Consider the following 20,204-nt stretch of genomic DNA (forward strand, 5'->3'; position numbering starts at 1 on the left):
AGGACCACGTTTTCCAGAGCATGATCTATCATGCAGCATAACAGGGGAATTTTATTGCCAAGCAGGCTTCAGTGAAATCCTAAGTGAGGTTTCAGATTGCTTTCTGGGGAACTGAGCTTTCCCTGGGGTGGGGGCAGGAGATTTGGCAGGATTCCCCCCAAAGTTTGTGGGAATCATCTTCTGAGGCTAGAGGGATGGGAGAGACCACGGACTGAAGATGGATCTCCCCTGCCTGTAGAGCTGAGGACTCAGGGCACAGAGGCACACCACTGCTGCAGACCCAGAGTGTTTCTGCTGTGAACATCTACTTTTCCAGAAGCGTAGTCAGTGGGGAAAGTCCATCCCTGGAGTTACTATCACAGCCACTGCAGACCACACACCTCAATGGAAAGCTGCTAGGAAGAGCGAGCAGTGACACAACCTGATGCTGGCTCCTTTGCCTTCCCCTCGGTGTTCCCCTACCTCAAGGCCTTCACCTCAGCACCTCCTGCAGTCAGAGGCCATGGAGGCCACGGGTCCATGCTGTCCCCTTCTGCGTCCCACCAGGGAGCCACAAATAGCTGCATCTACAGGGAGAAAGTGAGAAGAGGAAAGAGTAGAAGTTATGGGGCTTTGTTGACTTGCAGCACAAGAGGAGGCAGGGCTCAGGTAAATTCATGCTTGTGAACTGGAAGAAGCCCAGCCCTGGCAGAGCCCAGGCACTGCATGCCTCAGCACACCCACACGTGTCTTGTCACCTTTCCTGGTACAGAGGACAGCCTGGCAATGTCTCCACCACGTGGCCATGCTCCTGGAGCATGGGCTGTTCTTGGGCCCTCACACAGCCAGAAGCTAAGCGGTTAACAGGTCTGTGCTATCAGCAGTCATAAACTATAAATTAGGCCATTAACCCTCAGTACTGCTTCTGGACACAGGAAGTTAATGAACAAAAAACTGGTATGATGAGGAAGAACAAAGTACAGCCTTGTCTGCAAGGCTGCCCATGTGCTGAGGCTTGCTGGGGATCAGGAGAACATTTTCATAAAACCAGCGTCCAGAGATACTACTGCAATTGTCCACACAGCACTATACTGCAAGAGTTGCTACAATAACTGTGATCATGTCACAGGCTATATGTTTTTTTCTCATCAATTTTAGCTTCAGAGACTCCTGCCTCTCAGACATGCAGATCCACCTGCCCTGTTTTGCATGTTAACTCTGAGAATTAGGGTTAGGAAGCTTTCCTGGCTGCTCAGATCCTAATCCTTCTCACTCTGAGCTGTTCAACATGAGATGGGCTCAGCATTGGACACTGAGGTGTGAGTCACGTGTTACAGATTAAACTTTTTTTTTTTTTCTTTTTTCATCTATCTTTTTTTCTTACCAGCTGATTAGCAGATTTTATTATTATTATTATTATTTCCCCACAAACTTTGCCTAGGAGCACTAATTCCTTTTGGTCATCTCTTTTTGAAAACAAAAGTAATTTTGGTAGCAACACTATCCCAGTCAGTTTTCCTGGAAAACAATGCAGGGTCCTGAATTAGTCAAATTATAATCAACAGCAGAGAAAAAGATTGTAGGTTTGCTAATCTCTTGCTATGTAATTAAGCATGCCGAGTGCTTTGTGTTGCTTATCTCTATGCCACAGGAAACAGAGAGCCGAGGTGCGGGGCAGTGACCCAGGAGCTCATCAGGTTTCCTGGTTATTGAGTTTGTAGAGGTAGATCTTTACAGGCAGAACTTGAACGTCCCCCAAAGACACTCCGCCTGACACACAGCAGCAAGAAAATGCCAAAAAAGGGCTGGTGTTGTTTTAGCACCACCGAGTGGACAAATAAGGGAAAAAAGAGTTCATTTTTGAGATTGGGTAGCCAGGTGTCCCTGGGAAGGCAATGGCATGGTGCTGGCTGCTGGAGCCCTGAGCAGTGCCAACCACCCTGAGTCCAACGTTGCAGCCATACATCCCACACCCCTACAGCCCTTTCTCACGTATTGGAAAAGACACATGAGATTCCCATCTTTGGGGGATGTTTCCTGGATGCTCAGCCTGTGACCCCATGTGCCCACCAGCTCCCACACCAGTCAGCATTCATACACCACTCAGGCTCCAAACCTTTCCCATGTGGCATCTCAGCAGTAGCAGCTCTGTGGCTAATTACAAAAATACCCTGTTCATTTATTTATCACCTGCAAGAGGTCTCACAAACCTCAACACCCTATAGTTCTTATTAGTGAATTAACTGGAATAATTGAATAATCCTCACCCATCTTCTTATGGTATCCACAGATATCTCGGCAAACTTTTGTACATCTTGTCACCAAATCAGTCTCCTTTGTTACACCACACACAGTTCTGGAGTCTGGAAAGTCACTTCTGAAAGTGTTACACCTGAAAATATGAACACGATATCTTTAATAAACAAAGATGACTGTAATATAAAAAACAAACATAAAATCTGCAATTCGTAATGAAGAATTTCATTTGCCTCAGAAGCAGCCCAGACACTGCTTACTGTTTTCTGCCAGCTGTGTGCCTCCACTGAAATCAAAGCCCTGTTTATGGATAAGTAAGTTTTTCCCTTAGTCACAGGCAAAAAAATATATTAATGTAATGTTTCCAAGTGTTCCTTATACCCTAACTGTTCTGTGGGTTTGGGGCAGTAACTTGCGGGTGGCTGGCTGGACTTGAACAGCTTTTAATGCCGTTCAGAAAAGATATATGAAGACATGTAGCAGCTGTAGCAACGTAAGAGCTGCTTTCCCCTGGTACCAGATAAGATAGTTTATTAAATTACATAAAACTGCCTTCAGCCCCCCCAATATTCTCTATACTTTACTGTCGTACTCCTGCCTAGAACTTTGGCCAGCTCTGTCTCTTGTGACTTATCAGCTGTGGATCTGCTATTTGGATTACCCTGCAGCCTAGAGAGCCCTTTGTGCTACTCCAGAAGTGCACGCGCCGTCTCTGCGCTGGAGAGTTTACAGTCTGCTGAGATAAGAGAGGGAGGAACGGAAAGGAAAGGCGCTTGGCAGCAGGGCAGCCACGACAGGCTGCCGCACGTATGGGAGGGCCCAGGTTTAGGGTCTCCATGTCCTCTCCTGTGGAGCCGGCAAGAGCTGGCCCCTGTCCAAGAGAGGGCCTGCGTGGCTGTGTAGGAGAAGGAGGAAAGGAGAGGCTGCTCTCCTGAAAAGCAGTCTATCAAAAGTTGAAGTTTGGAGCAATGGTAAGCATCCTTCAGGATACTTGACTACAACTCTGCAGGCAGCAGAGCTGTCCTGGAACAAGTGCAGGTGCAGACTACACGTTTTCTGCAAATTCCACTTTTCATATCATGTTTGTTGCTTGCTTATCACATACAGCCTGCTTAAAACAGAAGCATTTAAGAAACTTCTGCCATCTTAGGCCCTCTCAGCTCTGAGCGAAGGAGAAAAATCCCCTTCAGAAGTTGAAGGGTGCCAACCTCCAGTTCTAGCCAACCTTTGCTGCGTACTTGCCCTCGTTCACCCCATCACACACATCTGGGGGTCGAGCAAACACTCAGAGCCAGGTCTGACAGTAGGTTTCTCAGCTGTTGGTAAGAAATTTGAGTGCCCAAGTCCAAATAATACAGCCAAAGACAACTTAGAGTCTTGGCTCTAAAGAAAGCAAGAAAGAGCCTGACCACTATTTTGTTTGTTACCAACCTAGTATTTCCAGCATGTACCTTGGAGGCCTGAATTCCACTCCCTGCCCTTAAGACCATTTCTGTTTTACCTGATAGCTGTTTCTGTGTTTGATAGGGAGCTGGTCTGGGAGAATCCACCTCCTGTCTGCCTGCCACTCTCCTGCAATAGATGAGGCAGTCATGTCCAGCACTCTCTAGTCCTTGGCAGCTCAACAGCACAGCTACCTATACAAAGACAGGCAAATCAACCATGGCATTAATCCAAGTTATCTATAACCCATTTGTATGGCCCTGTTGGTTGTACTGGTTTAAATCCTTCAGAGTAAGGAGAGGATTCTCACCAGGTACAGCAGGCTGCTAGGTCAGCAAGACGGCCCTGATGCCACTGCTGGGTCATCTTCTTCTGCTGATGGCACTAGTTTGCAGTCCCAAGAGCACAGCCTTTTACTAGCACATGGACACTGACACAGCTCTTGGGACTGGATACCTGAACACATGGGGACACAGAAATTACTCAAAATCAGTAAGAAGATGAAAAGAGCTTCTTCAATCACATGCAATATGCCCTATCATGACAGCCTCTACCATCTTCTCTTTTCTGAAATGAGACTGAGCCTTTCTTCCACTGGCCCTGAGTAAAGCAAGGCAGTGAGAACCCTGAAACACAAACTGCTAAGCTATGAACTTCTTGCCAGTTCATTCCAAGTAGTTTTGCACCAAACAGCCTAGCATCAGATAGCTCTCACTCTTTAAGTTAGTGTTTTGGATCCCTCTGAGATAGCTGAGTCCTCCTAACGTTGCACACAGGGAAGGTGGGTACCTAACACGGGGTCCAGCTTCCATTCTGCATAGGAAGCTCCTTAAAGTCTGGCTTTGCAACATTCAATTTGTAAGCACATAAATAATGTTTTACATCTGGTTCTCAACATCTGGGAAATCTATTACCGAGCTTGTTTAGAAAGCATATTTGATCTAAGTTCTGGCTGGAGCACAGTGTCTGCATTTCATCCCTCCTCGTCCTGTGCTGCCCAGCTGTTTGTGTACCAGCTTTCTGTGTAAACAAACCTGCTCCTGCCTGATTCATTCAGCAGTTTCACAACCCGGCATCTGTGACCTTGCAATTCCCAGACCTCCCTTGGAACAAGGCTGATTAAGCCTGTACTACCCCACAGCTGTCTCAGTACTTCACAGCAAAGGGAAAAGGAAAACAGAAAGCGAGGACCACAAATTCATTTGAATACAATGAAGATATTGTTCCAGCTCGCTCAGCTGTGGCAGTGACATTAAGGAAACCAAGGAATTTGGTCTCTAGGTTTTCATTTTGTGAGGATTCGGAATGCTTTAAAAAGCACAGATATAATACATAGCTTGGGTCTCCCTTATCCCTGTTGCCACATGACCAGATCAGGCCCTCAGTCTGGTTTACATACTGCAGGACTTTTTGGAGATGTAGCAAAGTGTTTTATCTCCCTGCTGAACTTCAGTGGAAGATACAACCTAGAGAGCTAAATCCAGCTGGTTCAGCAGATCCCACTATCTCCCTTCTTCTGGAGACCTGCTTGTCACCTGGTCCCATCTTTGGGCTGTGATCCACCCCAGGAGGCACCAGCGAGCAATTAACCATTCTCGTCCTGAGCCTACATAGCTGCTTCTCATAATCACCAGCCACTATCAGGGTAACAGAAAACAGACATGGAAACAGACCCTGGCACAGGCTGCCCTGAGAAGCTGTGGATGCCCCATCCCTGGAGGTGCTCAGGGCCAGGCTCGATGGGGCTTTGGGCAACCTGGTCTGGTGGGAGGTGTGCCCATGGCAGGGGGTTGAAAGTGGATGAGCTTTAAGGTCCCTTCCAACCCAAACCATTCTGTGATTCTAAGTAAAACTCTGATTTTTCCTACTGTTCCAACAGTTCCATTTGGGGCATCTTTACAATGACACCTGCAACCTGTCTCTGGAGCAGGATTCAACAGCTGTGTGAAGGCAACTGCCTCTCAGTGAAATGTGTCCCACCTTCTCAAAGTTTGTGGGAAATAATAGACTTTTCACTGATAGAAAACCCAGGTGATTTAACATATTACTAGACTGCAAATTAGTTTAACAGCAAATTACGTAAACGAGCCTGCTACTGAAATGCAATCGGCTCGTTTCAAAGCAAATATTGCTTTTTAACATCTGCAGTAGGTGGAACACTTCGCATCCAAGTGAGGAAAACGTTTACCTGTTGGGTAACAGAGGTGCTCATTAGCATCACTGTGATTAAGCTGCTGGGGTTAGCTAGCAGCTGGATAACTGTGCATCGCAGGCCTTCGCCATTAAGAAGACACCAGCTATTTAGGGAACTTGCAGGGCTCTCCAGTCACACACATGGTTAGTCGTGGTCTGAAGCATTACGGCTGCAAAATCTGGGGCTCATAATGCTCAGTGTGTGAAGCACCTTGAGCTACCACAAAACTGTGCCTGGATGTTGGCCTTTTTCAGGAAGACTGCTCTAAATTAAGTAAACATCCACTCAGGGAAGCCCCACAGCCTGGGTTGTGCAAGACATCAGATTAGGTTTACAAGGCTGTCTCCTGGATTTACAACTGCAAAATGGCTCAGTCCAAACCCCAACTGACTGGGCACGATGTTACCCCCTGGAAATCTAAGCAAGAGCTGGCTGGGTGAGCCGACCTGTGAATAAGTTCACACTGCCTGGCTGGCAGCAAAATCCGCTCACAAATATGCCATGCTTATCTAGTAGCTTATTTTTAAGCTTATATCTAGAGATGGTACAAATGAAATGCCCCAGTGAGATTCATTGTGAGTTACAGACTGCTGTTTTGTTATGTTTTTCTAAATTGGCTTTATCTGAAGCTCACTTCTATGCTAAACTGTAAGTTAATACTTCTTCCTTACTTCTCACGGGTATTTTCTGCAGCGTTAGCATTTTTTGTTGTTGTTTGGTTGGTTTGTTTAATAATAATTTAGAAGTAGGCAGTGAGGGATGAAGCATTTATTAGTGCTTCTAATTTTGGGGACAGAATAAATTTTAATAAGGGGCTCTAGGAGATGGAGCTATTATACACTAAGATGTCAATGATTTTTTTGCAACTGATTTTTTTTGCCTTCTTCTAATTTAAATAATGGCTTATGATAAGGAAATAGCTTTACATAAACTGTCCACTGAAAAGACAAAAGTATTAATGTATTCAGGATCATAAATATTTGATGATTTGCCTCCTTTTTTAATACGTTTTAAAACAAAATCAAAATATTTTAAACTGAGTTGAGTAAACCATTGCAGAGATGAATGTTAGCAGAATGAGGAGAAAAGTAAGACCAAAAGACAAGGGACCCCACATATGTATTTAACAGAAAACTGAAATTAGAGATTAGGGAGCAGAATATGAGAACGCTCTTCCAGATGGCAGGAACTGCAGAGGAGGAAGAGCATGATGGCAAGAAGCAATGAAGGGAAGCTCACGATGGATGAAGCAGGATGAGAACAGACACTTTGGGGCACACATCCAACTCTTTGGGTTACATAAAATTATCTTTACCATTTATGCACTTCCCACTTTTCTTTCTGGGTGATGCATATTACAGATAGGGCTGGTAGCACTGCTTGTAATTACCACCGCCTGACAGTTCTCGTTATGAGATTCTGCTTTCGGTTGCTCATGAGTTTGTTGGATGTTACTCACCCAGGCTGAAATGTCTTCTGCCAAGGACTGGCCTCAGGCTGATTCTTTCCCCCCTCCATTTTCTTTTAGGAGGAGGGGAGGGGAGGGCAGTTTCAGTAAAAATGGTTCAGTGGTTTTCAGGGCAAGATTAGGCAACCATTTATTTGAGCAAGAGTCTGAAATTTGGCAAAAGGCGGGGAGGTCACCCTGATGCCAGAAGACGTAGCCAAGTAATAAATGTGTTTTTAAAAAGCCTCAGCTCATGTACTTCAGCAGAGACTTGTCAGCTTGGCAGATGGGCTTGCAGAGGGTTGTGCCAGCACAGGGCACGCTCCATCCCCTGCCAGCCCCCAGCAGGGCTGTCCCCAGCAGAGCTGGCTACCATGGGCCACCACTGGCCACCAGCCTGGAGCAGGGGCAGCTGCATCCTTCCAGGGACAGGGCTGCAGCTGAACTGGGGGGCTCAGCGCTCAAAGGGGGTGGGAGTAGGGAAATGGGGATGCATTAGCAAGGTAAATAGGTGCTTGATTACAACACAGAGAGAACAGAACTGTGCTGAAAGAAATCACTGGGAAAGTAAATACTAGCACCACCACCTAGCAAAGAGCCCAGGACCAGAAGGAGGGTGGGTGTCTGGTGGGAAAAGATGAGAAGGAGGAAGGAGAACAGCAAGGAGAGGGAAGAAACCAATCTTGGTGGTAGTTATGTGCTCTCCAGAGCCCAGAGCTGAGCCCAGGCCATCCCCTTTCCTCTGTCACCAGCAGAAATTTGAAAGTCCACTGGCACACATGGTTCCTCCTGCTTGCAGTGCCCAGGATGAGAACATGTTATCCCTGTTCCTCTGTTAGGTATACAGAACTATCCTGGCCCCCTTCTCCAGCTGCCTTCTTAATTTGTGCTCAAGGATGGTCTTTGTTGTCCTTCAAACCAGCACTGACAGTTTCTGGGCGAGGGCCTTGCATGGCCAGCTTGCTGGCAAGGGGTGGCTCAGCAGCAGCCTCTTGGCCAACCAATGCCATCAGCACACAACTGGGCAATACCACCTAGTGGTATGAGCTTGGACCTCAAATCATGGTGTAGGAATCAACTCGTATCACAGTTAGGCACAGAAATGTCACAGTAGTAAGCAATACTGAAAAGAAGGAATAAGGGAAAGATCCAGGTGTGATCTTTCTACAGTCTCCTTGTTCCTTGAAAATGCTGTTCTCAACCAAGCGTTGTTTAGAATAAATACATGACATCCTTTGTTAAGGTCGGTTTGTTCCAGTTTGAGCTAGTTGACCTGAATGGCTTGAAAGTTGTAGAGATGAGAGCACAGATGAGATGACAGCATTGCACACTGGAGAAGTACAGGGCGTGCTCATACCTGGAAAGCTCTGGGCAGTTTTCTCCTTCAAAAATGATGGTGTAGAAATGGAAAGGTTCAAAGAAGGGCAAAAAAGTGACGGAAGCTGTGGACCAATTTCACACAGAGGGCACTTAAGCAAGCTACAGCTTCTCATTTCAAAAGTAGAAAGGACTAAGGAGAAAGTACAAATAAAAATTAAACTAAAATAATAATAATAATATCAATAATAATAATGATAAAAAACAAGCAGTTATAGGACAGGAAGCAATTACCTTCTCTTCTGATGCAAAAATGATGCGTGATATCAGAGGACATGGGCAGGGACCAGGTTCAAAACATGTAAAAGGCAATGGCTATTTGCACAATGTTTAATTAGCCACATGATGTAGCAAATATTGAAATGTTTGCCATGTGTCAGGAAGCATTCAGGGCTTCTACACCTTACCTCCAGAGCACAGTCCATGATAATAGAGCTACACTCTGTACTTCTAACACCATGAACCATCCTGTGCTTGCAGCCCTTTCCTGGCAATGGGGAACTTGCATCACAGAGCTTTGGTCTGAGAAGAGCAGCTGTTCCCAGGGGTGCTGGAAGGGTTTGTTAGAATTTTTATTTTTTATTTTTTTATTTTTTTTACTTTAAATACAAATTCAGAAACCAAAACAACGTCTATGAAGATATATAGAGAAAAAGATCTAAAAAGATCCCAAAAGTTTTACAGTAGTGGGAAACCCTAAGAATGATTTTCATTGTGCAATGACACAAGGATATTTGAAATACCACTATTTTCCAAATAATCTTTTACATAGTATAGGTTGGTTGTTCACTCACTGGATATTTTCAGTGTGCTTCTGTATGGAAAATAATTTGTAGCTGTATTTATTTGAAGACTATATTACAGTGACTAAGCATAAATAATGCATGTGAGGAGGCAGTTTAGAATTGCCTGGCAGCCTTCAACGTGACATTGCCATGACTGCTGACTTGGCAATCTTAATGTAGCTCTCTGTGTAGGACAAATTACAAACCAAATCGTAGAATCACAGAATGGTTTGAGTTGGAAGGGACCTTAAAGATCATCCAGTTCCAACCCCCCTGCTATAGGCAGGGACACCTCCCACCAGACCAGGTTGCCCAAAGTCCCATCCAACCTGGTCTTGAACACCTCCAGGGACGGGGCATCCACAGCTTCGCTGGGCAGCCTGTGCCAGGGCCTCACAACCCTTTGAGTAAAAAATTTCTTCCTCATGTCTAATCCAAATCTACTCTCTTGTAGTTTAAATTCATTCTATCTTATCCTATCTTTGCACCCCTTGACAATGAGTCCCTCCCCAGCTTTCCTGTAGCCCCCTTTAGGTACTGGCAGGCCGCTGTAAGGTCTCCCCGGAGCCTTCTCTTCAACAGGCTGAACAACCCCAACTCCCTCAGCCTGTCTTCCTAAGAGATGTGCTCCAGCCCTCTGATCATCTTTGTGGCCCTCCTCTGAACTCACTCTAATACATCCACGTCCTTCTTGTGCTGGGGGCCCCAGAGCTGAACGCAGGGCTCCAGGTGGGGTCTCACGTGAGCAGAGCAGAGGGGGAGAATCCCCTCCCTCGCCCTGCTGGCCTTGCTGCTTTTGATGCAGCCCAGGACACGGTTGGCTTTCTGGGCTGGAAGCGCACATTGCTGGCTTATGTTGAGCTTCTCATTAACCAAAACGCTGAGGTCCTTCTCCTCAGGGCTGCTCTCAGTCCATTCTCCACCCAGCCTGTATTTGTGCATGGGATTGCCGTGGCCCAGATGATAAAATTATCCTGAGGTCAGTCTTTCATTGCCTAGATGCCAATTTTCAGTTCCATTCAGGTCCCAAGTGCTGACAAAGTGCTGAAGTTTCAACCACTACAACTTTTCATATGGAAAAATATTTTTTGCTTACTGTAAGATGGAGCTCATATCTCTGGTAGCAACAGGGGTGATGGTTTTCACAAAGATATTAAAAAATGTTGAAACTCCTCAAGGTCTCCCTGAAAATTCCCACACAGAGACAACACTGTTGAGATGCAATGAGTCAGTGCCACGTCCAGCATCAAGCTCTCTGGGTGCTGACAGAGAACCTCTTTCCCTCTGATGACTGATCAGGTGAGAGGGTGCTGAACAAGAGCTTTGATGAGCATGCTGTGCAGCCATGAGCCCGAAGGCACCCAGGCAAAGAGCATCACCTACAAGCAAGGGCTCTGCAGGATCCCCTCAGAACATGCCTCCAGCTATACATCAGGTGTGGTGGCTCGTCATGGTGTCTCAGCCCTGGTGCATGAAAATGGAGGAATATCACTCCTTAATGTGCAGCATCTGCTTTCTAAGGTGCTTTGGTGCTTCCAAAGGCTCTTCCTTCCCTTTGGATATGGGCAGATGATGGTTTGCTGGGAGTTAAGAGGAGAGCAGCCCTCCTGAGGCTCCCCAGCAGTTCATTCCCTTGTTCTTCATCAGCCAGAGGGCAGGAGGACACTGAGCCCACTCTTGGGACAGGCTAGAGATCTAGATGGAGCTGCCAGAGATATTTATTCCTTAGTTACTACTGCAAAACAAAATACAACTACCAAAGAATTGTTTAATCTACCATGAAAAAATCCATTGACCTCAAAGTTTGCTACTTTTCTTTATATCACTACAAATGACACAACTTTTGTTGTTTTAATACTGATGGCACAAAAGTTTTCATAATCAAGGATAGCTAAAGTAACCATGTTAAATTTGTAAGTATGCACCATAAACAAAAAATAAAAATAGCTTAGCATGCCAGAATCAGTCCAAAGCAAACACAACCTAAAAATAATAAAGCTAAATTTAACAGAAATCAAATATATCAGGGTCCAGAAAATATTAAGCTAAAACACACACACACAAAACACAACCAACCAACGAACCAACCAAAAAAACTCTTTGCTTTGATTCTTTAAAGAGTTATTTCAGGAACATAAACACAACTCAGATTTATATTGAGCTGGGATTTTTTTAGATGCATGTATTATCTTCTGTTTGAGGTCCTGGCCTTTAGATGTTCAACCCTGGGCATTTTTGAAATAACCATTTAAAACAGACATACCCAATTGACTGTTATAGCTATATATATATATATATATATATATATATTTTCTAGGAGGAAAAGTATGGAGGACAAAGAAAATTCCTCCGTTTCAGATAGAGTCAGTTCAAAAGTTGAGCACTGCTCTGCATAAGAGAATTGTGGTTGAATAATGAAATTTTAAAACAACACAGAGACGTACACTGCCGCTTACTTCCCCCTTGGTAAAACTAACATGCAAGCGCAGAAGTAAACGTAATCTGTGATGAGAATTTCTTCTGGCTTTCAAAACATCAGCAAGGGGATACTCAGGCTGTACATTTGGGGCCTCTGCTGATGCATAACCTTCTCAAAATTTATTTGTGTGGTTGCTGCCAACAGGCCTCTGAAAAGCACCAATGTTTTTGAATTTCTGTTGGGGTCATCTTACTCAGCGGGGAAGCCATGACTTGGTGGATGTATCAGCTATCCCACGGCTACGTATGATACGTTTCCTTTTCCTTTTGTGTGTGGGCAGCCAATGTGAACTCAATCTGTTACAAAACCAGACATTAAGTTTTTCTTTTTTTTTTTTTTTTTCTTTCCTGGGAAACAGGTTTTACTCATCTCATAGTTGCCCATACTGGTGGGATTAGGTGGCCATTGTGTTTGATGGTTGGATGGATGGATGGAAGGGAAAGATGTCTGCTTAGGGTAAGACTGGCTGCGTCCATTCCTTAGGCCTTTGATTTGAAAAAGAAAAGACAAAGGGAAATGTCCTCAAGTTGCACCAGAGGAGGTTTAGCTTGGATGTTAAGAGAAATTTCTTTACTGAAAGGGTTGTTAGGCATTGGAATAGGCTGCCCAGGGAAGTGGCTGAGTCACCATCCCTGGAGGTCTTCAAGAAGCATGTAGATGTAAAACTTAGCAGTGTGGTTTAGTGGTGGACTTTAATACTAGGTTAAGGGTTGGAGTAGATGATCTTAGAGGTCTTTCCCAACCTGAATGACTATGATTCTGTGATTCTAAGTCCCCTCTCACAGAAATAGCACTGCCAGAGAAGCCCTGCTCAGGGGACGTTCCTGTCCTTACTGGGTGCAGTCTTTACTGTGATGAATCTTGTTGGCATTCAAGGTTTCTGGGTCATCACAGGAGCTTTCAGCTGTGTGGGCTTCTGATCACATCTCAGGCAAGGTGCCTGGATCGCTGATGGGACAGGAGATCCTGGGCTGCCATATGCAGACCCTTGTTGGGAGGGCACTGCCTGGGGGGATGCTGGAGCATCTGACATCCTGGCAGTAGAGTGGACAGTGCAAAGCAGAATGTCACCGTAGCATTTGGGGTACTTTCCAATTCCTCCTAGGTGTTTTAACCCAGAGATGGAATTACTCTGTGAGGGGAAGGTTAGAAACATGAAAGTGTTCCTCACGCAAAACCAAATCCAGTTTGTTGGAGGTCGAGTACATGGCTCTGTGATTTACTTCAGGCTGGGAGCAGCGTTTAGAGAGCCCTGTCACCACTCTTAATTATGTTGTGCAGAGCTCCTGGCTTATTTTAAATTGTAGCAGATGAGTGTAATTTGTGTGTTTAGGATCAGAGCGATTCACTTGGCCACACAAAAGCCCATGGCCAGCACCAGCAGTGGTGCAGCTCCAGTGGGGATCACTGGCTCTGCTGAGAGGGGTTTCTGCTGACACCAGCTTCAGCTGTTCTGTGACATTATTTAAAGCCAAGAGCAAGGAGAAATTTTAAAGTAATAGATATAAGTGAATTACTGCCGTAAACCAGGGGAAGCAAAATCCCACTACATGAAGAAATCCCTTTTAAAGGGTGGACTATGTACTGCTTACTCAGCTGTGCTTCAGCATAACCCCCCCACAAACCTTTTTTCTCCATACAGAAAAATAAAATAGGAAATAAAACAATTTCATTAATTATTTATTTTTAAAACTATTTTAAAACTTATTTTTTTATGATCAATTTGCAATTTACTGCATACCAAAGGCTATCCAGAAGGATGCTTATTTAGCTGGCTCTATATTTGCTTTTATCTATCCATATTCTGAAGGGATGTACTTAATTCAATTTTTCTTATGTTTTAAACATGGTCATGCTCTGATGATTGAACTAAACCCTGGGAATGGGAATTACATATATTTCTGACACCTGGCCATCACACCGTCCAATAAAGGAATCCTGCAAAGGAATCTTAATGATTTTTTGAAAGTGAGGTACAGACTCCACGTACTTACTGAATGGATTAATCGAGCAACTCACCTGTCAGCAAAAGCATTTTAAGGTAGCTTTACAGGATTAGTAAACTTCATGGGAAATAGCAGATTAATGACTGCATTTTTGATTATATAATTGCACCGGGCATGCCTGCATGCTTAGTTACACCTTTTCAATGCTGTTTTCCGTAGTGAGCCTGACTGCAGATTTCTGTTCCCTTGTCTGTTCCCTTGTCTCACCAGACAGAATTGTATTCACAGGTTTATACTGAGCAGCAAGCACAGTCAAAGAACATCCCGGGGAGAATTTTCCAGGGACTGTGCTACATGTCGTAATTCATTTCTACATCTGTGATTTGACTTAGCAACATTTTGTTCCTGCTTTTCATAGAAAGAACTGCACTGTATCCAAAGCAAAACAGTCAAGCAACCCACTGGTACAAAATGAGAGATGCCAGGCTTACAAGAGAAGTCTTCTGGTGTGCCAGGGTTTCGTGACAGATACAAGTGCTGCCAGCCCTGCAAAAGTGATGCCACGGAGGAGTCAGGCTCCACAAGCAGGCACTTGAAATACCTCTGTAGAGCAGCAGGCCAAGCTCACCTTGGCTCCGAGGAACCCTCTCCAGGCCAGGTTTTTGCACTTTCAGGAAATATTTTGGTAGTTCTTAACCCTACTGTTCTGTTTGCTTGTTCTGTGGATGCCTTTCAGGAATTACTTGTTAGCTTACAAGGGAAGAATTTTGAACCTATTTGATAAAGCAAGTCATTTTCACAGTGGCAAATTAACAATACCCATTTCAAAGTTGAGGCATGTGAGAACAGGTTTGCCAAAAGTCTGAGCTCTATCAGAGTTCAGTATTTGGTTGTGAACCTGTGGGATACCCTTACCCCTCCATCCACGAGTGACCACTTTGCCAGGCAGAAGTATCAAACTCTCTGCTTTTCCATACAAACTAGAAAAGCTTGCTTGTATAAAATGAGGATATTTTTATTCTCTTATTTTCCATACCAAGAAATCAAGAGAAGCAGTGCATTTTACAGATCAGGCTCCTTGACTGCTGGCATCAGTTGTGGGCTGGGAAGAATGTGGTTAATAGCCTAGAAAGGAAGGGATGTTGTTTTGCACGAGGTGGAAGCACACGTGCTGGGGAGCTCTCTGCTAACTTGACTGAAACACTACTTGAAGGGAACAAAGTGTTCTCATCTCCCTGCCCAAAAATAGAAGAGGGAGAGACAATGCTCCTTCAAGCATTTGCCAAAATGATAAGGGAGACCAACAGAAACCACACCCAGCGCCAAAGCTCTGGTTTCAGGTCACCAAAATGCTGCCTCAGCTACTCCGGTGCTGACCCCAAACATCCCATCCTTTCATTGCAGGGCAGGGAGAAGCTGCAATACAACCTCGTCTGCATTTTAAAATAAACCATTCAAAGAAAAAAAATGATAGAGAGCTTGTGAAGGAAGTGACAAACCCTTTGATGTTATCACTTACATTGACGTGCCCGGGCTTGAGACCTTGCCCGCCTGCATGCTGTTTGCTGTGCATTTAGCTCACTGAAGTATGTCTTCGGGGAGAGGCTGTCTCCTGCAAGCTTCAGGATCTATCGCTTCCTGCCTCCCTAATCAGCTGTGCGAGAGGGTAAATTTAGAAACACCAGGCAGCACAGCAGCAGCACTGGCAGGAGGGGTTCGTGCACATCAAAACCAAAAACCTTCTGAGAAGTCAGAACGGGTCGCACGTGCCTCCAGCTCAGCCAGAGCTGGCAGACCCAGGGTGAAACGAGTGACTCGAATGCATTCAGCACCCCTCGTCCCGCAGTGCGGGAGTGGTGCTTGCCCACCCGCGGGGCAGCGGCAGCCTGGTGGGGCCTACCTCCGCTCCTCAGGCCTGCGGGAGGGACTGGGGTGGGCACGGCAGCCAGCCAGGCTGGGTCATCGCCAGGAGAACAGCGCATGAAATAGCCCCTGCCTGGCAATAAGCACAATGAGTTATTTAAAGACCCTGAGTGAAACGCAGAGCATTTCACCCTAACTCACGGGAACGGCTCCAGAGTCCCAGGCAGGTCTGTATTCCAAAAATTCCCTTTCAAGTCTTGTGAAACGTATTTATTTAAGGGCACAATTGCAAACACCGGAAAGTCAACTACAAGAAAGACCTTTCCTCAATGGCAAATAAAAAAGGAAAAATCATAAAGAGAAAGTTTTTAGGGGGGAGACACGCCACTCCCTTAAGGGAACTCTATACCAGTAAACAAATGATGCTGTACGTCTGCAGGCCATCGTTTTTACCAGGCTGCTCTACACCAGAGAACGTGCAGAAGATTGTTCCATTAGAAGAGACCACACACTTCTTGTGTTGGATTTTTTTCCCCTCTTACCCAGTTTGATGCTTTTGTTTTTGCCAAGATTGGTATCTGGGCTTAGCTTCAAGCTCATCAGTAGTGCCCTTGGAGTTGCAGCCAAAAATACATCTTTTCCACAAAGGCTGGATGATTTTCAGGATGATTTTACTTCTCCGCAGGAGGTTTTTCTCCTACTAAGTGGGAGCTGTGCTCAGTCTATTGTATCTTGGCCATGCTTGGGCTCTGCTAGCTCAGTCAGTGCAGACAAATTGAAGACATGCAGTACAGTTGGTCAGAAGACAGATAGCACTACAGCTCCCTTTACCACAGTGGAAACACTTTGTGCGCTTTATTAAAGCAGCCGAGCTTAATTAAAGCATGTAAGTGTTTCCAACAGAAGAGAAGAGCAGGTAACTAAAAGACTTGTCAAGCAGAGAAAGAGCCAATGCTTGGAAACTGAGACGGGGCAAATGGAAAGAGCAAGTAAGGTTTTATCTGTGTTTAAACAAGCCGTGCAATTGTCCTTCGGAAGGAATTACTGAAGGAAGGGGTAGATCTTGGTGGAGTCAGCACTGCACATTTCTGAAACATTTACCCAAATGGATGATGAAAGGCAGAAGCAAGGGGTTAGCACCAGGACCACAGCTCTGTCTGTGGTCTTGGGCTTCCAGCTGGAGCTCTACCCGGGGCCCCCCATTCGCCCAGGCTGAAGAGCAATCCCCAGGCCCATTCAGCTCTTCCACACGTTTGCCAAACTCATCCTTTGAGCTCTCCCACCATGGAGCTACTGCAGCCCAGCCAAGGCACCCCTAAAAGATTTCCCAAACCTGTTTTCCTCACTGTAACCTTCTGGCTTCTTGTCCTGTGCTCCATGGATAACATCCTCAGTGGCTGCTGCTTTTTACTTCAATGTTATTTTTATTGAATTGCCTTTTCTCAAGCTGAATGGCCCAGCTACTGCTCCTCTCCCTCTCCCACATGGTCCTCATCAACACTGCTCTCCTCTGGACCACCTCCAGGGCTGGTCTTCCTTCAGACGCTGTGCCCACGAGTTGGCCAGCACTCCAGCTGCTCACTGCCCCATGGCTGTGGCTGGTTTTATTTACATTTGCATCTCATGAGAGCATATACATTTTTACAAGAGAAAAAAGTTAAATCAATTTTGTGATGTTCTCGAGGCACAAAAGCGATTTTATTTGCTGAGCTACCTCATCTTCAATTCCTGTAGCAAAAGTCAGCTATCTGAATGCATATCCCTCTACCTGTCTTTACTGGTTTGCCTCTTTTTTTTTTTTTTCCCTAAACACTTCACTATCTGATCTTGTCTTAGATAGTGCTCAGAGCCCCTCCAAATTCTGTGTATTTATTCTAAATATAGTTCACAAATATATGTAAAAGTATTAAACACACAAATGCATAAACTGCAAACATTCCTGCTGAGATCTGAGTATTTGAATAATACAGGAACCGTATCATTCATTTTTACAGATGACACGATGGAAAAAAGAGAAGCCTAAGAGAATAGCCACCAGAGTCAGGGCTGGAGACAGTCGGAGCACTCAGTTTGCCTATTATGGGATATAAAAGTCTGCTTGTTGTTCCAGTAGCAGACCAGATCCTATGCAAGCACAGCATGCAGTCCAAAAGGCTCATTCAAAACCTAAGGTCAGAGACTTGAGAAGCACACTGTATCAGCTTCAGATGCCTAGACACTGGCTTGTCACCTTATATACCAACACTACTGTTCTACAAAGGAGGCGCAGAAATAGTTACACTCCAATGTGGAATAAACCCACATTAATACATTTTAAAACATTCTGTGCCCACCCAGGGAGGCAGCTTACATCTACAAAAACAAAAGAAACCCCAGCAACTGTCATGGGATTTTGGGGATGGAGAAGTAATCCAAAAAATGTCTTAATCTCTATTTAAAAAGAGTAACTCAAGCGAGTAGCAAAGTATGTGCTGTGTATCAGAGGAACGTGGTTCCCTGTTACAGTTAGGCACCTATTAGGGCTTTAATCTCTGCTACGAGCAAACATCTTGCTCCATGGTATACCAGCTCCACCACCTTAGGCACACACACACCTGTGTGCGTGTACGCACACCAAGAGTTAGGCACTGCAGAACACACGTATACTGAGGTGTGCAGCCTGAGCCATGCCTTAAGCTTGAAGGTAGACTTCAGAGCAGACAAATCTCATCTGAAGCCAACTCACTTCCCTTATGTCCCAGCATAGGAGCAAGAGATGCGCTTTCACAGGAGAGGAAGGCGAGAAGCAATTCGTCTTCTCTTACCCCAACTCCTCCTTATTTTTTTTGTTTGCAAGGTGCCTGTAAGCTCCCCAAAGCTAAACTACCTTGCATATGGGTCTCTCCAGAGGCAGCATAGCTGAACAGCGTGTACATTCATATTAATTGTGCTGTTAATTGTGATTGAAACACTCCTGCATCACACCTAAAAACCTGGAGATTTGGAGATAAGCAACAACCATGCAGACTTAGTAATTGGGATGCACTTTTACTGCTTTTTTTCCTTATGAGTCTGGACCAAATGCTCATGAATAACTGAGTTGTCTTTAGGCACAAATTTAGTGTTTAAGTGTGTGTCTATACATAGATACGCACACAAATGGATGCAACATTACTCTATGCATATGTATATATATTTAAGTATATGCATAATGAAACAAGATTTTCTCACCTTCACAACGAGAATTAATCAATACAATTTTACAACCAAAAGCCTTCTCAGACTTCCCAGAAAGATGACTCACTAAAACTCCACCAAAAAGCTGAATCAGGGGAACAGCTAAAACCCAAGGATTTAGGCACAGAAGTTTCCAGAGAACAAAGAAGTGGTGCACATCGCTCATGCCCTCTTGCCTTGCAGCAAGCACCAGGTAGTTTAAATTTTTGTCTGGTGAACAGCAGAGGAAGGTAACTTGAACCAGCCCCCTCTTCCTCCTGAGCATCGCCATGCCAGTGAAAGCTGGTGTTCAATGTGCACTAACCTATTACCTTTCTGCAATGGATTTGTGGGATTAAATTAGTAGAATAAGATGCATTTCTCATACTATATTGCATGAATTCTACCCCCGTTTCTTGGTGATGCCACTCAGTAAAAATAGCCAAAACCAGCAAAGCACTTTTTTTTTTTTTTTTTTTTTTTTTTTTTTTTTTTTTTTACCCTCAAAGCACTTTGCAAACATTAACATTTCAGTACACCCATGAAACAAATAAAACCATGCCACACCACTTTCCTGTGCAATGCTAAAATGCCATGCTTAAAGGCTTTTTAAGCAAGGCATGGCCAGGTGGGAGTCCCCTTTATCCGGGGCAGCTCTTACTCAGCTAGGGAATACCCAACACCATTTTTTAAAGGACATCTTCATCCTTGGTTTCGTTTGTCACCAGCACACTCACTTCAATAATGCGGCCATCTGTTAAAAGTTAGTGACATTAAAAATAAAATGCAAGCAAACATGCAGCCAGTTCACACAGAGATGAGTCCACCAGATGTCTTCACTTCATCAGAAGGGAGACATCGCTAAAAGCAGCTGCAGAACTCTGGCCAACACAGCAGCATGGATCGGCTGCCCTCCTATTTTCATGGACTTCCTCAGACTTCATTCACTGCTTTGCTTTCAAGGTGACCACAAAGCAAAAAGCACAGCACAAATTAAACTTCACCTGCAATGAGATCAGTCATAGTGAGCCTGAGCCTTACTGCAATCATGGATTTTTGATGTTAAAAAGCACCTTATTTTCTCAGCCCAGGCTAGTATACAGATGAGAGAAACTCGGTGTCACTGTTTGGCTGACTGGTTTTGTAACTAAGCTGCAAAGAACTTTTATTATTATTATTATTTTCTGATCTACTAGTGCTTCTCTCATTCAGATAATTCTCAGAGGAACCCATATCCATA

The 20,204-nt window shown here is 44.7% G+C and overlaps 1 long non-coding RNA gene across 1 annotated transcript; it reads left to right on the plus strand.

Annotated features, from left to right (window-relative positions):
* The first annotated feature begins 6,417 nt into the window (after positions 1-6,417).
* On the plus strand, positions 6,418-12,455 carry LOC118167988. The gene is made up of 2 exons (XR_004751321.1): positions 6,418-6,520; positions 11,799-12,455. It is a non-coding gene; the product is annotated as an uncharacterized LOC118167988 (long non-coding RNA).
* The last annotated feature ends 7,749 nt before the right edge of the window (positions 12,456-20,204 follow it).

The sequence above is a fragment of the Oxyura jamaicensis genome, chromosome 1 (assembly GCF_011077185.1).
Source record: "Oxyura jamaicensis isolate SHBP4307 breed ruddy duck chromosome 1, BPBGC_Ojam_1.0, whole genome shotgun sequence".
NCBI lineage: Eukaryota > Metazoa > Chordata > Aves > Anseriformes > Anatidae > Oxyura > Oxyura jamaicensis.